We start from the raw sequence: 26,615 nt of genomic DNA, 5'->3' as shown, positions 1-26,615 counted from the left end.
GCAACCTCAGACCTAATACAATAGCTACACCATACATTAGGACATTATATCCTTCCTACCTGGAAGATTTTGTACAAGAGCCAGACAAGTCAACTTTTAATTTTCATTCTGTATCTAAGTCTTTCCTATGTAAATATACATAAATCTTGATATACTTCACTACAGTACTATTATACAGTAGTGTAATAGAGACTAAGTACTCAGCACAGATTCTAAAGCTTTTATAACTCTGTGTCAATACCACTGGGGGGGGGGGGGGGGGGGAAATCACCTCAAGGAAAGCCTGAAGAGTCACTACTCAGCTTCAGTTGGTTACTCATACTTTATGTCATTTCATAAGTAACACAATGAAGAAACCATGAATTACTGAATTATAATAATGTAGCTATAGATTAATGTCCCAAGTCACCAAAGATTTGTTTCTTATCAACATACTGAACCAAAGACCCACAGAATATGAATTCTCTCAGTGTCCCTGTCTACCATGCTACCCAGGGCAAAATTACCCTTCGTATCTGCTCTTCCTTACCTCTAGCAGTGTATGTGCTGTCTCAGGAAGAGCTGTGTGGTACCAGACGCAGACTGAGCGAGAGCACCAGGAAACTGGGGAAAGAGAAGAGGTTTTGTATAAATATGCATATTTGACAGTGTAAGGCAGTAATATCTGCCAAACTATAAACATTCTCCAGCCAGGGTATCTGATTACCTTCAGTACCTGAACTACTACACTTCTCAGCTCAGGAAATGGAAGTAAGGTAGTACTGATTTTAGCAACTCCTTCAGCAAGGCAATGGAACAACTGAACTGAATGAAAATCACTCAAAGTCACAAATAGGATAAAAAGATTAGAGAAGGACTGTAAATCAGACATACTGGACTTATCTTTTCAGACAGATTTTGTTTGTTTGCTTGCTTTCTCTTTCTTCCTGGGTTAATAAGAATTATCAAGTCCTACTTTGACTAGGCTCTGGTCACACGCTACTGAAGAGGAGGCTCAGCCACGTGCTGTTGCTCAGTCTATTAGAGATTATTGTACCTGTTAAGCAGAAATGGCTAAACCAAGGGCTAGGAAGAGCCTGGGATTCCAGCTGAAAGGAAGAAGACGGTGCACAGCAAGGTGCTCCTCTAAGTGAGTCAAGATGTCTTGCACAACATGACACGACATTACAGATGACTCCGCATAACAAATATTGCAAAACTAGACACAGAAAATAAGAACTTCAGCATAAGATGGCAACAGATTTTACAACCACCTCACTCAGTCAATTTATTCTCTGTAGACTATCACAGCCCAAGGACAGAACAATACTTTTCTACCCCTTACAGGCAAACACAAGTAAATATAAGAAGCATAGAATCATTTAGGTTGGGAAGGAACTTTAAAATCATCAGGTCCAACTGCCTAACACTGCACCTAACACTGCCAAGTCTACCACTAAGCCATGTCCACCCCATCTACACATCTTTTAAATCACTCCAGGGATGGTGGCTCAACCAGGGCTTGACAAACCTTTTGGTGAAGAAGGTTTTCCCAATATCCAACCTAAACCTCCCCTGGTACAACTTGAGGCCATTTCCTCTTGTCCTATCACTTGTTACTTGGGACAAGAGACTGACCCCCACCTCACTACAACCTCCTTTCAGGCAGCTGTAGAGGGTGATAAGGTCCCCCTGAGCCTCCTTTTCTCCAAATTAAACAACCCCAGGTCCCTCAGCCGTTCCTCGTAAGACTTGTGCTCCAGACCCTTCACCAGCTTCACTGCCCTTCTCTGGACACACAGAACATTGCTTCCGTGGGAGGTTATGTTACTTTAAGTAGTGTATTCTTGTACACCTCTTTTTGGACATTTTCACCATTTGAAAACAGTATCTAAGTGGAAAAAAACCAAAATACTTTACTGGCAGAAAATTTTCTTCTTTTTTCCATAAAATACCTCTGCTATACAATCTCTTAGCACATGCAAACCACACAGGCCCACAGGCTTTCCTGGAAGCAGGAAACAAAAAAGCACATTTGCTGTTCACACTGCAAAGATAAAAGATACATCAAACTGAGTATATTTGTTCTAGGAAGAAAGCCATTATTCAAGGGTAGATGCATTTAGCAGCACAGTCAGGTACAGGATTATTTGCCCTCTCAATCTTTTCCATAAATGTTCTGAACATTGAGCATCCCAGGAGAAAACATCCGAACTAAATACTTTATTCTTAGTTTGGTCAGACACCAATTGATACAGCCTTCAACCAAGCATTAACAAATTAAGTCAGCTTTCCATTGTCCAGGATAGTGGGAATGGGTATAGGCAGATAAGGGGAAAACCCCAAGCACACAAACCCTGCTACTCCGAGGTAAAAATCCAGTGTCTGCACTGTGCGGTGCTCCAGGTTCTTGGAAGACTTTTAGCTGGCCTACTGAGTCAGCCCATAAGAAACCCTATATGACAAATCTCAGAGCAGAAGGGATCCTCAAACTGTTACTATCATCAGGTCCGTGGCTCTAAGTCTTGCAGAGCCAGAGCATCATCCCAAACCCGTAAGCTGTGGACCCCAGCTGGATTCTCAATGCTCCTCCAAAACCAACTTCCCAGTGTCCCATGTTCCAGTAGCACAAAGCAGGCACATCAGCAGTGGCTCTCAGCAAAGCTGTTGAAGCCTCAGCAAGTAGATTAGCTCAGGGTCTCAGCCATGCAAAAATCCATGTCCTGCTCTCAGGGCTGAACATGGGATTTCTGTACAGGTAACTTGTTACCAGAATAATGTACCCATGGAAAAATAAAACATTAGCTGTAAAAAAAATTAAAAAGAAAGGCCAATTCCAGTGCCTGCACAGTAATTCAGAGGTAAAAATTAACCCATCATGCTTAGAAAGGCTATTTGTAACATCCCCCAGAGTGTGTCAGAAATCCTGTCCTTTCAAGTTTTGCCCGTGTGCATTCCTCTTCACTTCCCAGCATCCTCAGGCATTCCCCAAGAGCCACTTCTTTTAAGAGTATAAAGACAATACTTTTAAGGAAATCAGACTTGACTGGGTAGGTTTTCCAACGTATGCAAACAATATACTCAGTTAAGCATGACTGTTCATACATACACAGCATTTAAACCCCAAGCCATTACAGACCGTAATACTGACCACCCTGAACCTTAGCTCTGAGCTCCAACAAGTAGGGTCATAGCCTTCCCCAACAAGGCGAATTCTAGTCTACTTTAAGCACAGAGGGAATAGCTTTCAACAAACTGCAAATAATTAAGAAGTTTTACTCTCCAGAAAACCAAGTTTTGTTACTCATCTGCTCTTCAGGTGCCTAGATTTAAAATGAAAAGTCAAGTACAGCTGCTCACAGCTGATAAGGCCTCATGCTTCTGGCATCTATTTATATCCATGATCCAGAGTAACAAACCCACATAATTTAAACTACTGAAACAACTGTTGGATAAGATATGGAAATAGGTAGATGGGCCTAGAAGGCACCTCCCTTACTGTATAAATCCCTTCCTCAGATCAAGAAAAAGCACATTTGGGTGAAAATGATGAAAGATCCATACTGTCTCTGAAGGCCAACTGCCAAAGCAGAGAATCTCAAAAACAATTTCCAAGGTAGAACATGATGGCAGCTCCTGATGGCATCTTGTTGGTTCTTGTCTGAATGGTTCTCTGCCAAGCCAGTTAAATGTCTATCGACTGAGGTCACTATCATGCTGTTTTGTGTACAGGCAGATCCTGCTGCTCAGCACTGCTCAGGAGCAGAAGCACTGCAGGATGACGCATGGGACCATGCATTTACTGTTTGTGATTAACCTCAAGCAGCACCTGATTTGTAGGGTTGCAAAGCATAGATGAAAACACAAGTTTAAGGTCCCAGGAAAGAAGGAAGAGGTAATCAGTCCTATGGGTCTAGGCCCAAGAGACAGCAAATGTGAGAAGATGACAGAGAAGCATATAGACAGAAGTGTGTGTCCACCTACAGCTATGCCAGCTTGGCCCGCAACTGATTGTCTCCTGCAGATGATATTCTGCTCAGCCGAGTCTGAAAACCCCTGCATAAGAGAATGTTACAACTCACAGCTATTACACTACACTGAGCTACTGCTTACAGAAGAAGAAACCGCAGCTTGCCCTGTACTCATCTGCAGCGTAATACTGCTCTGAGCTCAGTCAGTTACCCAAAAGCATATTACAGAGGAATGTTAAAAGCTTCAGGGTACAGATCCACAAAGAGCCTAAAAACCAATGTTAGCAGCTACCAGCTAACAAGGTGGATCCCACATCCCTGACCATTTGTAGCAGACTGATCCAAGTAACTAATCCATCAAAAAATTATTGATCTGTCAGATTTATGAGCTGATCGAATGCACTGTACAGCTGCCTGACTGCAGGAACTGAAGCAAGACAGAAATGCCACAACTGTGGCAGATGAGAGCAACCCTGACCTTTCCAGGACAAGCATAGTCTGAGATCACCTTTCACTAGTTTCTTTATTATACAGACTACAGGGGAAGGCTAGGGATACAGAAGCAGGCTAGAGAATATCCTAGTCCATTAGAGCATGTGTTTGTGTCTTGTCCTAAATCTCAAGAATGATTGTGCAACTGAGACACTGGTTATTTCCAGCTAAACTTTTAAACTGTAAAATGGTAACAAACTTTGAATATGTTCCAGCACTCAAAACTCTGCACAAGAGTGAAATAAGCAGCATTTTCAAAAGCTCTCCCTAGTGTGCCCTCATGTTTCTTCTACAGCATCTCTCTGCTGGGAAAAATGTTAACTTTTATTTAAAGCAGAAGCAAATATCACTCTCAGATCTCTCTTCCCCTGCTTCTCTCCTATCTTTCTGCTCTACTGATAGAATAAAAATCCACTATCACAGCTGGGAAGAGCAATACAGAGCCAACAAAAGACAACCAGACCGGGTGGGAAGGGATGTATTGGTGTAGAGTCTGGAACAAAACTAAAGGAGAGGATTTCACAGGGACAAATCTGAAAGAGCCAGGAGCTGGCCTTCAGGCATACACTACCCAAATACATCCAAGTTATAAGGGGCATCCCTCATGTTGCCCCAAATTTGACTCCACCCCACAACAGCTTGCTACTCCTAGTCTTTCTGGTAAACTGATGTCAAACACCTATTCAGAAATCCAAGGTTAGAGAGGATAATATTTACATTAAAGAGATTAATCCCACTTCCTGTTATGCCTCCTATGCTATATTTTGTTTTACAGTTTTTCATTTTGATTTTGTGTTCCAGATTTGGGTTATGACAACAGGAACTCCAGTTGATACACATAATGTAAAGTAAATGAAATAAATACAAGCCTCATCTCTGAGAACCTGGTGCTCTACATCCGTAGATAATGCAAGCAGCAACAGTATGTGCGCAATGCTTAGGCACAAAAAAAAAAAAAATCAGGAAGAAAATCAATCTCAGACACTGACCAAGTCAATTTTAAGTATAAAGTAAGCCAGATGCAACAGAGTGACTTGGGCAGGGATTACTGGCAAAGCAACTTACCTGAAATTGTAACATTTTTTCCAGTCAAACCCTCACAAGTATTCAGCAATTATTCAAATCTCCCATCCCTGATGAGCAGTAGTACTGCACATCTGAGTGTTTTAACTAGCAGCCACATGGTTTATGAAGCAGCCAGACTGCCAGGTAGGAAAAATGATCGCCTGTTGTGCTGACCCAGCACAGAAACACATTTTGTCTCAGCTGGAAATTGCTCTTACGCAACCAGCGCTCTCAATAGACTACAAAATAGCTTAGATACCTGATAGCATAGATTTTAATATTCTGACTGTGGATATGGCCATCAAAATCCTCACTGCCTCTCATTCCTCACACACTTAATATGTTGATTTAATTATATGCCTGTAATTCCGTGTACATTTTACAGGAGGCAAAAGGTAGAGAGATTCCAGTAAATGACACTTGAGATAAGAGAATGAGCAACTAGAGAGCACGATGCTCTTTTTTTGCATGTAGACCAGCCTATAATAAAAGGCTTAAAAATTCACTTGATCAGAGCAGGTAGGAAGCCTTAGCAAAAGCTAAACTAAAATTAATTTTCCAGACTTAAAGGTTTTAAAGGTAACTTGCGAAGTATGAATCAGTGAAGAGCTGTCTTCATAAATCCATGGACAGACAGCTTCAGTCTGAGAGCTTTTTCCCTAGCTGCAGTGAACAAAGCTTTGCCCACCCTCACTGACTGGGGCACCAGGCAGCAGGGACAGGAGTAGAGCTGAAGCAAAGAAGGCTGAATCCATGCTGCACCGGCTGGGAAAGCTCTGAATGGAAACGCTGGCTCTGAGTAAAGGTACAGTAAAACATCTAGGAAACAGACGGAGATTTAGAGCTGGATCTTCCTCCAGCTGCCTGTACATAAATAGGAGGCAGAAGGCTTTAGGGAGAGATCAGAAAATGACAAGCTCTGCCTACTGTTCAGATGAGAAAGGGGAAGGGAAAAATGAATCGAACAACTCTGAATCTAAAATGAGTGAGACATTAAATTATTTTCTAAGAATAATTTAACCAAAGACCAGATGGGATGAAGCAGAGAAGCTACCAGATGTGTCCTAATCATACAATTTATTGTTGTTATTAAGTCAGTCCAATAATCATTAGGGGAAACATAAATAAATAAAGTGAACAAACAAACCCCCACAAAACCGAATCGAGTAAAGGCTGATCCTGGCAGTGGGAGAAGGAGGCATTTCAGGGGGCAGAGTGAATCTAAATGTATCCATACTGAAAAATGGAAGGTGTTTCTTCAGAAGTTGAAACCTGTCAGCAATACCCAGAGAAATTTTTGACAAGCTCTAAAATTATTAGCGTAACAATCCTCACAGAGTGGGAGAGGAAGATTGCGGATTTCATCTCATGCAAACTCACAAGCAGGTAGGAGGATATTTTTTTCAGAGGGCCAATATCTAAATCAAAAAAGCCCCAGCAGGTTAACAGATTAAATGGAAATACACATGTAAGCCCTGATGCTGTTTTCAGCTCACTTAAAAATCACTATGTTAAAACAGATGCTCACCCTTTCCCCTATCCCTTACAAATGGTAACATGAAGCCAAGTGCCTATTAGGAAGCTAATCCCAAACTACAGTATCATTCTGTGTCCCAAAGGACTTCCCCCCTTTTTTCCTCCCTGTATCATTTTCTTTCAACTCCATCTGACAAGAGTGATGTATTTACAATAAAAAGAAGCTGCTTCAGCAGTGTGTTTTCTTTTAATCTGAGTTTTTGCAGTACCCCATCCAACTAGGTCCAAAGGAGGAAATCAAAGTCCTGCACATTATCTCATATGACTAAAAGTCATGGGTAACTGAGTCCATTATGCATGCATCCCTCTAGGGAATCTCTAGTTTTGGTAACAGAAATACTATTACAATCTTTGCAATAAACTAACTAACAAATGGGATGGTACATGCATATATATATGTATATAATATATATGGATATATATAATATACATATTTTATTTTTTATTATTATCTAGGTATTGTCATACACACATGCCTTTTTGAGGCAGGAATTTAAAATTCCCTTTTAACACATCAGTGGCCAAACAGCTAACACATTAACATTTTCAGAAGTGGCTTGCACAACAGGTAAAGTGACTGCACAGTAGGAAAACTCCAGCAGGGAGACAGCAGTCCAACAACAAACAGGACATAAAACATCAAATGGAGAGCGAACTCTCGAGGAGCTAAAACAGATGCAAAAGCTGTTGGCGGCAGTGTGAAAAGATTTGTTTAGCAAGTTTAGGAACATAGAGAAGATGTGGAAATATTTATCAGTGCAATGTACTGAAAAGACATACCGAAAGAGAACAAATTTCCACATATGACCTTAAAAAAAATGAAATGGCACCCACTAAAGTATACCATTGGTATTAATTTCTATGTTGGTATAGTCCTGACACTGTGAATTTTCAGAAAGCTCACAAAAATCCCTTCCCTCACCCAACAAGTGTATATTCATGGAATGCTTCCAGCTGGAAACAATGTCTGATTTCAAATCATAAAATTTAGTAGCTGTTACTTCTAGAACTGAAATGCAAACATCTATCAAACCATGCCAGGTATTCACTTCTCCCAAACTCTGTTAAGTGGTCATCAGCCAAAATAATCCCTCCAGTAAAAAGAACAAGCTTAAGCCCTTCAGAATAAGCTGAAAATTCTCCTGATCCCCCTATAAAATCATAGTTATCTTGGATGAAAAGTAATACATCACAACAAAGAAATATTATCTATAAATTTTTGGATTTTGGATTTTGTGCTTTGTAACTCCATTTCATGCACTTCAGCAGTATCCCCAACATCCTATTTCAACCTTGGGCCTGTCAAGATCCACAATTCAACATATTCATTATTAAAAGGTACCTTATTCAGAAAGTTGTTTTGACACTGCGTTAATAATACAGTGCGTAGGCAACCAGTACATATGGGGACTGCTAGAATCTCACGAAAGACAGACTCTCCTGCTAACTTCAGCATCACAGCCAGGAAACCAGGCAAGTCAGACTGCAGCAAAGAAATTCCACTTCTTGTGTGACGTGGCACTAACATAAAGGCTAAAATAGTACATACAGGAGGAACAGGTTATTGCCAGAGCATGCACTATATTCATTCATTCCTTACCTTTTCCTTTACATGGCAGAAGTTACATCACCCCTTGAAACACAGTCATAAGCAGGAGCAAGACTTGTACATGAATCTTTCTTTTCCTGAGTGCTCTGGGGAAGCAGGAACATGCACTGAAGTGAGCATTCATGCCTCAGCCAGCTTGAGGACAAGGCTCTGCACCAAAGTCCTTAAGACCTTCTCACGGCTGCTGATTTCATCCAGAGCACTGAAAGAGCATCTCAGCAGGACACTGCCAGCCTCCTTTTCAGCTCCCTCTCGCTGACTGCCAGTCTCTGGCAAGTGAAATGTCAAGAACCAGGCAGGGGCGGTGTTTGGAGAAGGAGGGATAAGAGATTCTCACCATCCATCAACCTCAAAACCTATTCAGCCGACAACTTGAATGGAACTGGCATTTCATTCTCCATGGTAACAAGAGATGGAAGGAGGTTGGAAAAAAAGAGAGAGAGGGCAGACCCGGGAAAACTTAATGTTGAAGAAGCAGGGAAAGTTGCAAACTTTGCAACTTCTCTTTGCTGTGCAAGTTGCATGTAGAAGAGGGAAAAGCCTCTTCCTTCCCTGCATGGTCCCCAAGACAAGCTGGCCCACAGCCATGATGAGGTGCCGTTTCTGTGAGCAGTGTATTGATGTGGGGGGTGGGAATCCCTTATTCTGCACCAGTCCTGCCCAAAGGAAAGACAAATGCATTCTGAACACTGGGAGTTAGGGAAAGCTGTAGATTATTGCCTCACAGGAAAAAGAACTGCCTGAAAGGGAAAAAGATACTGTCATTCCCTGTATAGCACTGCACATGTACAGATCGAAACCACTGATGCCGACTCAGCCTGTGTGCCAGCACTGACCACAAACTGGAGTGGAGAATTAGCACCACCTGCTCTGTACCTTCCGTGGAAGTAAATGTCTACTGCTTCTACTACGCTGGAATCACTTAGATGCACAAAGAAACAGTGTTTCTTCTTTCCTGAGGCACACCAAAATGAAGCGTGGAAGCAGCGAGATTTAAAAGTCAGGCAGCACCTTTGCTGAGCTCATGGGAGCGCTGGGTAAGTCAGTTCATAACATTTTAGGTCTGGCCATCTTATGAACTTCTTCTTCCTGCTATTTCACAATCATAACTTGAGCTGTCACAGCCAGAATGCACACACCAGGGAAATTACATTTGGATTCATGCACGTTTGTGTTCCAAACTGGCCCCATGCAGCTACTGAAAGAGTCTCTGGCTAAAGCACTTACGCAAGATAACCAAACAAAGGACTGAAAAGCTCCGCAAGTCCTGGCTGCTGCTGCTGCCATCTTATTTCTTTCTCCATTCTTTACACAGATTCCTCCCTGAAGGACACATTTAAATCTCCCTCCCCCACTCAAACCCACCACCTCTCAATTCTGAGTTTTTTCTCACTTTTGTACTGCATACGGTACACACAGTAGTGTGGTACTTGTTTTAGAGCCATTTCTATACAGCGTAGCTTTCTGTGAAAGGTGACCTGCAGAGCTGTTTTGAGTTCTCCCAGTAGTCCTCATGTATCAGTAAATAAGTTAAAATAGATTTTATTTTTTTTTCTTAAACGTCAATTTTTCTTCACTGCTCCCACCTGAATTTTGGACATTCGGCTGTTTCTTATGCAAGTCTTTATTTCCCATTCATGACACTGCAACCTGTAAGTCATGTTAATAAAAGCCCCTGTCCTCTGAACTTCAGCCTTTACTAGCACCAACCATTACAGAGCCATGTCAACACATAACTGCTTTTGAAAAACACTTTCCTCCTCTGAAAAAAATTGCTTAATTTTTCTCCTTTGTCTTTCCAGACTCTAAATCTTGGAAAAACCACAAGGGAACCTCGGAGGGAACAATCTGACAGTCACTTTACTTCTGCCGCCACTTTCTACTGCTCTCTGATTTATCTTCCCGAGACAGTCTTTTCCTTAGGTAAAGGAGGGTATATTTACCTTTTGAAATGTACTTCAAGTTGCATGGTTTAGAAGTACTTTCCTTCTTTTCTGAAGAATTTAACAAGAAAAAGAGAAATGAAACTGCTCCAGGCTCTCTCTCCCAGCTGAAGCCAACTGAACTGGGAGTGACACACACCAGTTGGAAGATGCCAGTCTCCTACAAGTGTAAATAAGCAAACAGATGCTGCTAAATGCATCCACAAACAGATGAATTAATTTCTTCAAAAGTAAGTGAAAAGATATTTGAGAATTCCAAGGAGATATTTCCATCGCTTTTAAAATATATTCAACCCACATCTATTAAGATATTTAACATAATAAGCTTTTTATGTTCTTTTCAAAGAACAATCTCAGAGCACTTTGTTGTTTTGCTTTGTTACGGGAGCACAAAAAAGGAAAGGAAAGAAGGTATTTTTGCCACTTGTCACAAAGCAGGATCATCTTCTCTGCACTTGCTGTTCACTGAGTTTCACCTTGATCCTTCTGAAGGTTTGAAAGCATTGTTGTTTATCTGTAGCTCAGAGAAGGGATTTTCTTCCTCTCTGAAGTTGACTCTAACGTACTTCAAAGACTTGCTATCTACCAGCATCATCCACTTGCCTTCCTGTGATCCAAAAACTATACCCACAGAAACAGACAGCTTTCCCAAATCCATTCTAGCAGCATGCTTTAGGCAAGGGAGAAGACACTGACCATGTTACTAATATTCATAAATGTGCCAAAACGCATCCCAAGAGCGGAGAGCTGTACCAACAATACTGTCCTACTGTGTGTTTTCCTACAGCCACCAGAAAAGGAATAGGGATGTCTCTCACCAATGAGACAACACATTTTGGAAATTAACCTACTATGAAGTGGCTAAAGTTAGCATCTCAAAAGGCTCCCTACAGAGAGGTACTGAAGTGAGAAGCATGACCACACAGAATCAAGGTCTTATCCAGCTTCCCAAAACAGAACAATAAACAGTACAGCACAGCCAGCATTCAAAGGACTGCCCACCATGTGCGCCTGTCATGCAATAATAAAAGCTGGAATACAGCAATAGCTTCAGGTTGGCTGAGAATGAAGCTGACTTGGGTTCTGATCGAGTTTGGTGGCCTCTGCACAGCTCACATGCTACAAAAGCCTCCAACTCAACAGGCGGCAATTTCACAGAAAAGTTAACTGGTGGTGAACCTGAACCAGTGGTGAAATCACGAATGAGAAGGCACTGGCAATGGCACGTCATAGCATCCTGTACTGCACCTGGACCTGCCCAGGGAACAAACTAATCTGCTGCTGCCACAGCTGTTAACCCAGAACTAAATTCACTTTAAGTCGATGCCCCCTCTGAAAACCTTGTCATGCCTACCAAGAAAATTAACCTCTGAAGTGACTACACTGTAATAGTGCTGATTTAGCAGTAGAATGCTATGCTACAGCTATTCCCCGAGATGCCACTTTAAAATAGGGGAATGAACAATCCTGTTCTACATTAAAAAAGTAAATAAAAGCATTAAAACTTAACAAATATTCCAAGTTTAGAGTTAAGTATCCACCACCAACCAACAGAGCCAAGACTGAGCCAGAATTCAGTGTCCAAGAGAAGATATATTGAAAGAGGCTTTAAACATGATAGAGAGATACTCCAACGCGAGACTGAATAACCTGGCACATGGAAGCAGTGGAGACCAAATACTCTCCCGCTCCTGCTCACAGCCTTCAGGCAAGCTCAATCAATCAACTATTCCCTATCCACAGGAACTCACAGAGACTGATACCATGCCATAAAGTAACCAACAGCAAATCCCCCTATCTAAAAGTCAGAAGAACAGAGGGACTAGAAAGGCAGCAACAAGTTACCGTTCACTAAGATCACAGAATAGTTTGGGTTGGAAAGGACCTTAAAAATCATCCATTTCCAAGCCCCCTGCCACGGGCAGGGACATCTTCTGGTAAGACCAGGGTGCTCTCAGCCCTGTCCAGCCTGGCCTTGAACACTGTCAGGGATGGGGCATCCACAACTTCTCTGGGCAACCTGTGCAGTGCCTCACCACCCTCACAGTCAAAAACGTCTTCCTTATATCTAACCTAAATCTACCCTCTGTCAGTTTAAAGCCATCCCCCCTTGTCCTGTCACTACAGGCCCTTGTAAGAAGTCCCTCTCCAGATTCCTTATAGGCCCCCTTTAGACACTGGAAGCTGCTTTAAGGTCTCTCTGGAGCCTTCTCGTCTCCAGGCTGAACAACCCCAGCTCTCTCAGCCTATCTGGTCCTCAGTGCCTTCTTATTTATACAAACCAGAACCCTTTGGCCCCAGAATAATGACACCAGAGAAGGAAAGAGGGCCTTTATCAAGCTGACAGGGCAAAAGACTCAAGTCCAGCAAACCTTCACCCAACAGCTACCCCACTTCACACTATGGTCAAAAAACAGGCAACATCTCAGGCTTCTATACCTCTGAAGCTACAGCTCAGGGTTGTAGCTTCATTTTTCAGAACACCTTTTTAAAAGTATTTTTACTTCTGGGATTAAACAACACATTATCTATCTCAGGAATAAACAGCCATTTTGATTTCAGGTCCGAAGTCGCTCCCTATCACAGAAATAGTAACAGCTCTGCAGGTCCTGTCAATGTCAAGGGTTCATCTGCTGTGGGAAAGGAACATTTATTTTTTGGTTTTACATTCCCAATTTCATCCCAGATAAACAAGACAATTTCTAAGAAACATGGCAAAGAACTACAAACTTGCACTTAAGAGCATCACGGAATAAACCTCACATTTTACCTGCCTGAAATGCAGAAGTGAGAAAGAACAAGTGAAAAAGGCAGACAGTCAAAGATTCAGAGGACAAAACAGAAAAATACTACACGCTAATCTTTCAAAGCATACACCAAAACGGTTTCTGGGAATAAAAAAAAAAAGCCTAAAAACATTAGAAAGCACACAAAAATCATCCAAGAATTCCAGACCTCAAAACATTCTGAGGACAGCATTCTGGAAAGCCAAAGCATCCTGATTTAAATTGACAAGCATGGCTGAAGTCTCTCTGAGCTATTCTCAATACAAGTCTTTTCAAGCTAGGAGTGAATATGGACAGAGTACACAGACAGAGCTGACCTGATGACACAACACGTGTATCCAGCAAAAGTATGCACCATATCACTGACCCGTCATTTCCCACTGAAGACACCACCCCAAAAGGGGAAGGATGCACTTCACACATACAATTTTATCAAAACTATTTCTCTACTAAGCAAAATTATACTAACTCCATAGCTTCCTAACTTCAAGTGTGCTACAAAATTAATCAAATAGAAGATTTTAATAAAAATATCTTCAAAAGAATCACCATAATTTATTCAGACCATCCCAATAAGGGTAAATGAATCCCACAGGACTGAAATTTTAACCTACTTAAGCTAAATAGTCCCCCCCCCCCCTTAATTAGTCAGAGTGTTTTAAAAACTTCTCATAAAATAGGCACTCATTCAACATCATCCATTAAACAACCCTTCCACTGTTTTAGAAACAAAAAGAATAAACGCAAAGTCCTTCGCATCACAGGAGTTTCATGTTTCGTAAGAGACAGCAAATGACTACAAGAGTCCTAACAATTTGTTAATTTGTTTGGCTAATGCTATCTAAAACAAGATGCACAAAGTCACCTCCATCTGTTACCCAAGAACTTGCAACGGCACTTAACATTATTGACATAGAGAGGTGAAAGCTTTCAACCAGCTTTTAGAAGAGTATTAGAGGCATATATGTTTTGAACTCTGAAATAGTGTATCTGCAGTAAAGGTTTTCATTTCACTATTTCACACGCAAATGTTTTCATGCAAATAAATACACATTCCTCTAAACTGAAAATGTTTAGAAGGGCACAACTGGCTGTTTTCATCGAGTATAAATAGACAACTGATTTATACTCATTTATACTCTATAATTGGAACCAGAAGCAAAAGACATGTAAGAGATGTTTTCTTCTTTGCAGATGTTCTTCCAAGATTTAAGGAAAAATTCTACTTCAAGAAATTAATGTAACAGTATCCAAATCTAAATGTTGTATGGCTTTCATGGGTAAATTTAAACGGAATAGTTGGTTTCTTCCCTCCCCCTCCCGGATTTTACCTATTTCATATAAGATTAAAACAGCTACAAAGACTCTGCTAGCCAAATTAAACACACCATGATCCCACTGCAAATAAAGCTATCTTTTAACAAGCAGCAGGGGAGTCAATGCAAATGAATCAGCACTAACTGCTATCACTAAGTACAAAAAAGAAAAACACTACCCCATCATTCTAAGGGGGATCAGAAAAGGCTGCAAATTGGAAGAAGTTTTACAGGTGAAGAAATGAGATACAAGTTTCATGTGACAGAGACAGGTCTAAATGTCTACTTCTGTCTACGTTTCACAGTGCTACTGAAATGTAAGTGATGTAAGATGTAAGCTTGGGACATAGGACACTACTTAAAGCACAGCACTAATCTATGCCTTAAAGGTCTATCAGTGTAAATAATACAAAACCAGTGGGTTTGGGGATTGCTTTTTGGGGCATGGAATGAAGTGGGCAGATCCTAACCAATCTTATTGTCCCACTAAGTCAGCATGTCAACAGCTTAGCCATCTATAAATGAACCTGTGTCTTAAGAAGAAACTGATTTCATTTAATTCTGTATCATTCTGCAAATAAGAGAACAGTACTTAGAAGAGATGGCACAATTCACTTCAGCCTTTCTGCTATAACTAACTGCTCCCCCAATTTCTAGACCACTTTCTAGTTTTACACACAATGATCCAGCTAGTACAAAACAGAGAAACTTCCCCTCCAGTGGGATGAAGGGAAAACAAAACACCAAAACACTTTTCAACATGCCAGCTGACCAAAATGTTGTAGATAAATATAAAGAACCCTATATTACATCTTTCTATGCACCCCCACTCCTAAGATACCAAAATAATGGAGGAACCAGCTGAGGTACCAATGCAGATGTGACCAAAGGGGCCTCAGGCACAGACAAATAAGTAACTTCTACAACTCTCAAAGCAACACAAGTTCCCAGCTGCTGGCTTCTCTTCCCCAGTGTAATAAGATGTAACATGAATTCAGTTTACAGTATGATGCCATATTTTTGCTGGAAGGCATAAGAGATCTGAATGTAACAATGTGTTAAATTGGAGTGTAGCACCTGTGCCTTACCACCAGCCTTTTGATTTCCCCAGGGCCAGAGATGCGCCTGTGACCTGGAGACAGGCAGCACAGGCTGACTTACTGTTTCCTAGGTAGAACTACCTGGGCTCAAGATCCCAAGGTCCCAAACCTGACTGCATTGTGATAGTGGTGGGGAGGAAAAGCAGACTCTGAATCACAGAAATGTTGAGGTTGGAAAAGACCTTCAAGAACATCGAACCCAAAACATAACACTGCAAACCCACCATTAAAACATATCCTTAAGTGCCACAAAATACTCATCTTTTAAATACCTCCAAGGGTAATGACTTGACCATAATGCTATCAAATGCTCCAGAGAAAGGGGTTAGTCTGTGAAAGAAAATATTTAACACCATTTACAAGCATCTCTCACAACATCTCCTCTCACTTGTCTGTGCTGCTGTAAGAAAGGTGGGCATATATTATAATTCAGGAAACTGCTTCAAGTAACTGCACCACAGACAGAAGCATCAACGTCTCCTACAAAAGGACACATTAGGGAGCTTTGTCTCTCCTATCAAATGCTTTTAAAACAACCCTCTCTGCTGCAGCATGGACTCTAATCAAACACCTGCATTCTCTCAAGGTATCTTACTGACATACATGGGCAATATGATGCATAATGAAAGGCACTAAAGCTTTGCTTCCCAGAAAATAAAATCAGACAGCTGATTTTAGCACAAGAAAAAAAAAAAAAAAAAGGAGGCTGAAGCTGTCACTAATGGCTTTATAAGTGTCTGATTTCTAATGCTAAAAGCTTCCTGCACTTAGGTTATGAATTTGGAAGGCAGAAATTATGAAACAAAAGTATGTTACACACTGTCTCACAGGCGTGTTAACTTCAACCTCTTCTGTGAAGGTAATTTGTACGTTGCAGTTTTCTGTATTTTGATTTCCTCTTCTTTTGGAGCAGCAAGAAAGGAGACATGTTGCTGAAAACATCTCATATTTCCTAGGCTGACCTTGTGTTCACTGCTTCCCCACGCAAATGAACGCCAAAATACCATGCCAATCCTTCTGTCCTGCTGTCTTTTCTCTTTGACCTCCAAGTAAGTACTCCTAAATATTCTGTGACTGCTTGGAAAAATCTACTGTATTCCCACCCCCTCAAACCATTCCTCTGTAAAACAGTTAATCTTGAAAATACAATGCTGTCACCTTCCTTTTGCAGGTTTCTGCCATTGCTGTCACCATGGAAACAATCAGAACATCAACTATGTCAGTAAGCATGATTTATAAAACATGAAAGTGACAAAGGTAAAGACTCTACATAAAAAACAATCAAGACAAAATTAGCTTGTTAGCATGGAAACATTGGCTTTAAAGGATTTTCAAGTTCATATGAATTCCTAGGGCAATATTGCAGCAAGCTATGGCCAAGGAGAGAGCTGTCAGTGCAGCATCATGCATGAAGTCACACAGCCAAAGGCTGTAACTATCTGCCAGGATGAAGTGTTGTAATCATCCTTCTTCCATCCATTTCCAAACACAGAAGCCAGACAGTAAAGTTAGTATATCCACAAAACATTACACCAATGTAAGAAACATTGTAATACACACAAACATTTGTTTCTTTGAGATTTATAAATAAATTAAGGAAGGCCCTTGCAGCTTGTATTGCCTGTATCTCAGTCATCTTCCCCTCTGTTCATCATCTTCATTCACATCTGCATCAGAAGCAAAGTCCAAGCCAATTATTCTTAGCTTCCTAACCAAACAAAGATTTAATGCAATTCTTAGAGAAACATCAGCTATAAAGCTTGGTTGGACAGCTATTCTGTTGTATTGTGGCTTCAGCAATGCAAAAGCAGAGTGCTTATTATCCCTGTAAGACAGGGTTCATCCAAGTCCTGTATGTGCAGAAGAAGCAGTTTTCCCCCTCTCCCAAGGCTCACCACATACTTCACTTTGACATGTTGACTCAATTACAGCACACGGGAGCCTCCAGGGAAAAAAAACACAGCTTTTTTAGACAACTCCCTCTCCACCACACACACATTCTCGTTGTGCTTATTTAGAAGCTCATTTCAGGGAATGTTTTGCCTTTCATCATCCCATTATGCTCTTTCTCTCCGCTCACTACATTACTGTGACGTACATACCCTATTTGTATTGCTGTTTTTCTTCACCTGTACTGGCTTAGAAAGTAAGTCACTACCCTCTCTCGAATTCAGCTACTGAAGTTACAATACAGACAGCAGAAACAAGAGGGGCAGCTTCTTATGCCAAGATAGAACATTTCAGCTTAAGAAAAGATAGCAAGGAAACAACTCAAATTAGAGCCACAGAGCACTACGAGAAGAGAGGAACTGACATGAAGCTGTGAAGCACTTTTAAAGTGTCATGCAGCCAAAAGTATAAGCGTACACTTTTCCTAGTAATTATATGGCAGACAATAAGCTCCAGGTGCCACTTCAGGTAGGTGAGACAGCTTGGCAACTAGTCAGTGACGGAGGGGTGACCCTGAAGAGTGCTTACTGTCTTTTAAGACTTGACTGAAGGACTTCTGCACATCCACTGCCTTCAATGCTACATGCACATAGACCAGATTCCCCTACATTCAGATTCTCTCAAGTACTTCAGTAAAATAGCCCACAGTATTCTTGACTTAAAAACATTTTTTTTTTTACTGGATATCTTAATGACAGTTGGAAATTTACCACATTATTCCCTTTTTGCTACAGGACTTGCCACTTTGGCAGCAGTTGAAATGCTCTTAAGACAGAGATATTTCCTTGCTCACTTGAAACATACACTTTTGAGTCCAATTTCCAAAATCTGAGATTACATGCTTTGTCTGAGACTCCCTCTGTTAGACTGCAAGAATCAGCTGGGATGAACTGCCTCTCAGACAGGAATTGCAAGGAGAGCATGACTGAAGGATCAACAGGGTAAGGAAGAACAGAAGGAGTTTATAGATCACAGAACTGAGAGGAAAGGTAGAGCAGAGGACAAGGTAAGTTGAATTAATAAGTCTCCTGTGGGAGCTCTCCTTCCACAAAAGCACCTTTTAGAAACAGAGAGTGAATTTTGTTGCACTGTTTCCCTGGTAGTTAATGATTACATCAGTGCACAATATCAGGAAAGGCATAGTACAGAAGACAATTCAGAGCTGGAGTTTATCTTGCTCAAATTTGGACAATTTGAAATAAGCCATTCCACCCCTTTTGAAAAGTTTCATGGAATCCCAAATTAAAATATTCATGGAAAAAAAATCAGTCATTAGAAATTGACTCTCACATTGTACTGTGTAACTTTATATCCTCTTCTATTAGGCTCTTATTTTCCCCTCTTTGCTATCAGTCATGCATGCCCAGTCCCACCGATTCCCATTTGCCCCTCAGAATTAATAACAAGCATGGCCATGAGTTCCACAGACAAATATGGGCATAATAAAAAGTACTTCCTGTTAACAGTTTAGGTTTGGTTCTGCTCAGCTCTTCTGAATAACTCTTTGTTCTCCCATAGATCAAGTAAAAAGAAAGTTTTAAATTACCGGTGCTAAAGTATTCACTGCTTTCAAAATACTTCAGATTTGTCGTGTCTTTAAAAAGTTCAAAATGTATAAACTTTGAATCAGATTTATATGGTACTGTCCTACTTCTCATTTGTGCATGTGCCTCTCTACCCCGCTTCTGCATCCTTTTCTGCCATTGAAAGGGCCTACAAAATACTGTACTTTGAAGTTCAAGTAACACAGTATTTTCTATCGTGCATTCTGAGACCATAATTTGGCTACTGTAATCAGGTTGATGCTAATTACAATGTGACCTCTAGTAAAGACTGCTCTTAGGACTTCGAACACCAGTCAGTGCCACAACACTGAACTGCAAAAATCCAAGTGATAAACATTACAAACTTTTGCATTTACAATACCACTTCTGCAATTATGCCACTGAGATCACTAGGGAAGATCATTAGAAAAACTCATTGTTATACATGGAGGGAGCATTTATTCTTTGGGCATTTGGAAAAGAACCTAAAGGAACAGTAAACTCAGGTTAACTTATTTCTGAACAAGAAGTCCACACCATGATTTAAGATACTTAAGTTTATTACATACTGACTTCCTGTCTTTAAAAAGTTAAGGTCACCTTTTCTCAATGCATTCATGCAAACAAGTCTTCAACAGTCAATGTGGTGAAACTCTCCCATTCTCCATGTGCCTTCAGAAAACAAAGGGCAAGGTAGAAGAACTTGTTTTTCAAGTGAAAACATTTTCTTATGATGGTGGATCCACCAAAAATGAAAACTGGTTTTAGCAGACACCTGAATTGGGTACTTTGTACCAATAGTCAAAAGGACCCCATTATGTCACTACAAATACCATCCCCTATTGCTCTGTGATGGATTACTTTCAACCTCACTACTTGGATATAACTTCCAATTATATTCTTAGCAGGAAGGATTTCATTAAAAACCAGAACACTAAACTTAGCCAATTTATGGAAGGAAAACATGAGCAACAGGGGACGAGTTTAATTTTATCAGCTATCTGAGCAGAAATACTCAGTGCCAGAAAGAAGTCCCTGAAGTCTCATGCATCATGTACATAACTACGCAGAAATACTGCTTTCTTAGGGTGACTGGAAGTATAGCCACAGCTGACCATCTAACACAGTATTTGCACATTTAACCAAACGTATTTGTGATTCCTCAAGTTGGCCAATAAGCATTAAAGACTGAAGAAACCAAGCATATCTGGATCTTCATAAGATAAAGAGATGATATCAGAGAAGAGAAAAGCTTCGAGCATTTATCAACGTGGCAAACCAGTACTAGTGTGGAAAAAAGAGTTTTATTATCTGTGATTCCACTGAAGAAGACAGAAAATTTTTATGGGTCTTGCTTATAGAAGGGCATACAAAGGAATCAAATACAGAACTGAAAAGAACAACATAATCCTGTTTAATGGAAAAACGTACTCGGTGTCCAAAACACATAGACATTTAATCTTCTCAGGCTGTTCTTGGCTAGTATATCCAGAAAATAAAATTGTGTCCATTACCTCTTCCTCTTTGCTTATCTGACTAGTGAGCTAAATATCATCATCTTACTCTGGGTTCTTGGCATTTCATTTTAATAGATTAATGGCAACAGAAAAGCCGCAACATTGAGTAGCAAACACCTGCTATTTTCTTTGCCTTTCATATATTTTTAAACAGGACTCTGAACTAAAAAATACATTTCATACACATACCCAACGTTCACAGGTACAAACCACAGAAAGGAAGGAACAAGGCACTGCATGCAGTATAACCGAGCCACAAATACAGGCTAGTCTGTATTAACACTACCTGCAGCAAACTGAACTTGCTCCAGATATTCTGATTCTCTAAAACAGAGAATCAACAAGGCAAATAAACTTCAGAAAAAGTATTTGGTTTGGAAAATGACAGTGATTCTCAGTCACGTAACAGTTGTCTCCAAAGAAAATAAATTAATCCAAAGCACCCTACTGATTCTGTGCTGTTCAGGAGCCGGTACTTAGTATTGCCTACATGCAGACACAGCTGGCCCAGCAGACTCTCCAAAGGAGTCGCACACTAGCAGAACTACAGTTAAAATCAACATGTAAACCCACATCACCCCCATTCTACATAGTATACCCCAGCTATTTCAAACATCCTTTCTTATTAACATAAGGAGCAAAAAATACTTTTTTGGCAAAAATGAACAAGTAGCAAAAAAAGAATAAAGTGTAATTTATTGCTCTGTAAATACATTAATTCTATGAATTAATTGCATTGTTGACATTTGTGCCCTTTTCCTTTGGCATAAACAAAATAGCTAAAAAGAGCTGAAAACAGAACCTCTAAACCCAAATGAAGTTGGCTATCCACATAGGGAAAGAATATGATGACAATCATATGACATACATTCATCACATTTTTAAAGCAGTTCTGGAAACTGCAGATGCTCAGCAATAAGCACAGCGTAAGAAGTTAGAACAAAATGAAACACCTGAAAGCATGATTGTTGGCAAGGATCTATTCCCAGGAAGGACTTCTCAGCAATTTTTCAGACCCAACACACATCCAAAGATTCTACTTTGTGGAATCTCTCCTTCTCTTCCTAGTTCATGGGAAACTTCATCTCTCTGCCAGACAATTTAAGAGAAGCTGAACTGTAAATTCCATTAACTTGAACTCCGAGACAGCAACTCGGCTACTGTGAGTCACTGACAGCTGGGACCTGCCAGCCTGGGAGAGACACCAAATTCAATTCAGCGCAATATCCACCCCTGTATACTCTAGTCCACAAAAGCCAGCGCATCTGAAAGGAATCACAAGGATACTACTGCTTACAGGAGAGGGAGATGTCAGTCTGCCTGACAAAAAACCCTCAGCAGGGCCTGCGTCAGGCAGTTGCTGATAATACATCCCTAACTGTGCAGAGCTCCTCAGCAGAAGAGGACTTCACATTCAAATCCAGTGTTTCTAACACAGAGGTCCAAAAAACTGCCCTGCACCAGAATTTCTGGTTTGAGTTAGGATCTGAAAAAGGGGCTTAGAAGGTTTTCCTGCATTAAACTTACATACTTACAATCACCTCCACACCACCAGTTCTCTAGGTATGGAACATGAAGGGTAGCATTCGGTATGTTACTGTACAGACTTGAAAGATCCCTCTAACACATTCCACAACAAAGAGGATGTTCAAGCCTTCCTCCATCATGAATCAGAACACAACCTGATACATCACATATGAGCAATCTACTTCTTTTTGTACTTAAAATTACACTGCTAAATCAACCAGTCTTCCAAATGAAGAAATATCTGGAATCAGACCAAGCTTTCTGATTAACAAATCTGACTTGTGCATTATATACTGCTTTTGTTAACTGCATGAAGTTACTGCAAGTCTACAACTCAGCCAATTACATGGATATGACAGAAGGCACACAGTAACTTATTTAGAAAGGTGAGATAAATGACAAGAGAAAAGAACCAAAAATTCAGATCCATAAAACTCCGTCTTTTATAAAAGTATCGCATTTGGAAATAAAATTAAGAGAGTTTGAAGAATTTGGGGTTTTTGTTTTCTTTTTGTTTGTGTCTCTTTAAGGAAGCCATGCCTTCTAGAGGACAACTGCAAAAACACAAGTATCCTCAGTAACTGCCCTAACGCTTTTCAACACGTAAGTTTTGCTTGTGTTTAGGGCCTGGTCTACAACAGTAAGTTTTAGAGAAAAGGAAACAAAATGCTATTCCCAACTCAGTTGTACCACTGAGACTCACATGATTTAGCTGCTAACAGTAAAAGCCCAAAGACGCTTAAGCCTCAAGAGTACCATGGTAATTGCTGAGCTAAACTTTATTGGAAATGATTATTCTCTAAACCCCCCCAGGTACAGAGAATTATTCTTTATTATTACTTAATACAATTACCACCTCATAATAGTAACTTCTTCCAGGCCAGATCCTTACATCTATCTGCCATCTCCTGCTATTAAGCTTCCTCCTTGCTTGCCTGCAAATCCTTCTGTGTATTGTATTCCTCACAACCGCTCTTCATCACCTCCTGAGAGAAGAAATATGCCAAACCTAACTGAAAACTCCAATTCATACCGTTGTTCCAAATGCCAGTCAGGGACACACTTCTGACACATAAGACTAGTTTCTGAGCTTAGGAGATTTTAAGTGTCCTTAGTCAGAAAGGTTTTTCTGACTCACAGATATCATAGAGCAAGAGAATAACGGAACAAGATCTTGCTCTACCAGGCACATATATCTATATGCAAAACCAGGAAAAGAAGCTTGCATTGCTTTTCATGATTTCAAAGACATAGCCTGAAATTTAGTAGACAACTCTGAAATGACCAAAGGCCAAAAATAATAACCCCAAAACCAACCACCCAAACACCAAAACAAATAAAAACCAAGAAATAAAAAAGTGCAAAACTTTTTGGATATTAAACTCCGTGAAGCATTCCTATAAGGTTGGAAACATGACTGCGATACACATTAATATGGACTTCCAACATCAATAGACAAATCTTCTGAGACAAGATGAAAAGGCTCCACATCAGACCAATAGCAAACTGTGTTGTGAAAACACTCTGATTTTTAAAACAAGTGGATAAAAAAAAAAAATGGAGAAAAAAAAATTAATCAAATCAAATCCAAATTGCAATTATAGAATGGGAGCTTTTCCAACCCCTTTTAACAAATGTCTGTATCTTTCCTAAGAAGTGTTTAACAGCTTCTTTCAAGACAAGGCGATACTTAAATCATTATTTTTTTGTAGTTAAGAAAAAATTTATTAGATATAATAATCACATTTGTCTCAATACAGGAAAAATGAAGCAAACAACAATAATAACTGACAAAAATTCAAATCTCAGTGTGTCGTTTCATCAAGAATAAAAGTCCAGCTTTCTAAAGGAATATATAATACTTGCTTTTAATCTCAAACATTCCAAGACAGTTTTTTTCATAAAGCCAAGATTATTTACTTTACATATCTTCTTGTATAAAAAACCTTTTTAGGCTACTAGTTGGAAGTTTCTGGAATGTTTTACCCATGACCCTCTATGGTCCCTAAGATATTAAGCTAATGACTCTATGCAGAGCAGTTTTACACACAGAGGTAGACAACATCAGTATTTTTACAGAATACAGAATATGTGTAAAGAAAATTGTCTGCAGAAGACCAATACATACATAGCATCAGACAGCTTAAAGTTGTATGGCTGTTTCTGAAGAACAATCTTCAAACATTATGGATGACATCCCCATTTGTGATGGTTAATGCAGTCTCATGGAAAACAGACCAATATAGACTTTATCACACACTTAATTTCATCTACCCTTCCTTACAGTACTAACACTCTCCTATAAACAAGTTTTGTTTGTGTGCAGATAGCGCACAAACATTATTTTTCAACCATAAAGCTCCCTTTAAACTCTTGTAAAGTTTTCAAAAGTTCCCTTTGGTGCTAATCCTCTGTTGCTTTACTCTATTCACTGCCAATTGGAAACACTTACAAAATGACACACCCCACACACACTGCACCTCACTGACTGAAAGGTTTTGAGAAATTCCTGCTAAGTACTCGCAGCAGAGCAATACCATTTAACTTATCTCCTATCTCATAAACAGCCTTCTCAATTTGATAAAAGCTTTTCTTTTTCTTTCAGTTAATGCTTAGGTACCTCAGCTACTTTCAGAAGACAGCTGATGTGACAGACACTAGATTTGATGAAGAATTCACACAACTATGTCAGTAATGGGTAGTCAAGCACTCCTCTCAGCCACTTCTTCCCATGCTGGTCATAGGGTAGAAATCATATTTTTATTACTGTTTATTTTCAGTGTCTCAGAGATTTTTCTAGCTCTAAATTCAGACCTGTCCTTTCTCCAATGCAAACCTAGATACAGTTTAAGGTGACAGGTTTGGCAAGTCTAAATTTATCAGTTCTTCTGAACATAAATCTGCATCAGAGGATGGAAGTTAAGTACTCACCTTTTCAGCAGCACCTTTGTTCCGAAGCCAGCACACAGAACAAAAGCCAACAATGCCTGGCTCACAAGCACACCCTCCACCTGGGGAAAAGAAAAATACAACCAAAGAGTAACATGGGTCTGCACCAGAGATACACAGGACAGGAAGATCAAAGTGTGTATACACATTATGAAGATCATTATACATGGGCTGAGCAAACAACTACTTTGTTCTAAACACGAATTATTCAACAAGATCATGAACACATTGTGCCTCCTTAAAAACACAGAAACTGAAACGGAAGACTATTTCTTAATCTTTGAAACCGATCCCCAATTATATCAAAAGAAAAGCAGAAAAGAGAAGAACCTGCTAAGAACCTCCTGGTTTAAGAACTGACAGTTCACCAGTCAGACCATCGCAACTCCTATGACTTTGTAAGCGCCATGGCACAGAGAACTTGGCTTTAAATTTCACATGAACACCTTTGAAAAAGTTAACACCATGAAAAAGTTAAAACACCCTCAGAAGTCCCGAATACCGGAGCTCAGACAGCAGCTTAAATCCTTACACAGACTGCACACAGAGACAATGTAAAGAAATGCAACTCAGCATCATAAATACACTGCCTCTCAGTGCTGTTTGAAAACTAAGGTTTAGGTCTTCTGATTTACAAAGGAAAACCCCAAAACTGGTACATTTCCAAATTCTTTAAATAATCACCTCAACATTAATCCCATGGCCGCCTTCCAGCCAAGAGGAGTCAGCCAGCAAATACCAAGCATAGCCATGTCCTGGCACTCACAAGCCAGCAAGTCAGGCCACAACTTCATTTGGCAACTCCTTGCTGTCTTCCTTTGCTCCACCACAGCCCAACAGTCACCTGACATCTATCCAGACAAGAAGCCACTAAGAGTAGTGGTGAATATGAACACCTTTTACTCTTTACCTTATCACACAAGTCAAACAGAGCAGCTTAGAGCAGCTCTCCATCCTCACACATGCAGTCAAACCGACTTTCTGACTAAAATTTACATGCAACTTGTTTCATTAAGGAAAAATTCTCTGCTGCCTTGCCCTACACTAAAAGGGTTTTTGCTCCTGTTCTTACCATCCCATCAGTTGCAGGTTGGCTGCACATAAACAAATAGTAACTCACAGTTTGGGAGCTCCTTCACCATCATTTACCTCGATGCAAACAGGAACAAGACCAGACCTCTATACCTGGTATGAGTTTGCTCCCATTTATTTGCAGCTACAGCTTTTAGGCAGAACGTAGCAAGAAAATGCTCTTGAAAGTCATTCCCAAAGCTCATTCACCTTTCTTCTACTTTTATATCTTTTTTACATTGCTTGCCCACATTGCTTGC

At 40.2% G+C, this 26,615-nt stretch overlaps 1 protein-coding gene across 4 annotated transcripts in view; it reads right to left on the bottom strand.

Moving 5' to 3' along the window:
* NDST2 (N-deacetylase and N-sulfotransferase 2) overlaps positions 1–26,615 on the bottom strand; it is a 137,941-nt gene that overhangs the window by 84,156 nt on the left and 27,170 nt on the right. The window contains exon 1 of one of the 4 annotated variants that reach the window (XM_057423685.1): positions 25,267–25,308. The exons of 1 other annotated variant lie outside the window; for it this stretch is intronic. The gene's annotated coding sequence lies outside the window, so the exon portion shown is untranslated. Of the gene's footprint in view, positions 1–529; positions 547–8,643; positions 8,909–25,266; positions 25,309–26,615 lie in introns of those variants that run through there. 2 more of the 4 variants (XM_057423684.1, XM_057423687.1) reach the window with 2 other exon arrangements.

Source organism: Pezoporus wallicus, unplaced genomic scaffold (genome assembly GCF_028554395.1).
Source record: "Pezoporus wallicus isolate ANWC-B61680 ecotype Strahan unplaced genomic scaffold, APGP_CSIRO_Pwel_v1 contig_1181, whole genome shotgun sequence".
NCBI lineage: Eukaryota > Metazoa > Chordata > Aves > Psittaciformes > Psittacidae > Pezoporus > Pezoporus wallicus.
The sequence above is the reverse complement of the archived record's forward strand: the minus strand, read 5'-3'. Positions and strand labels throughout refer to the sequence as shown.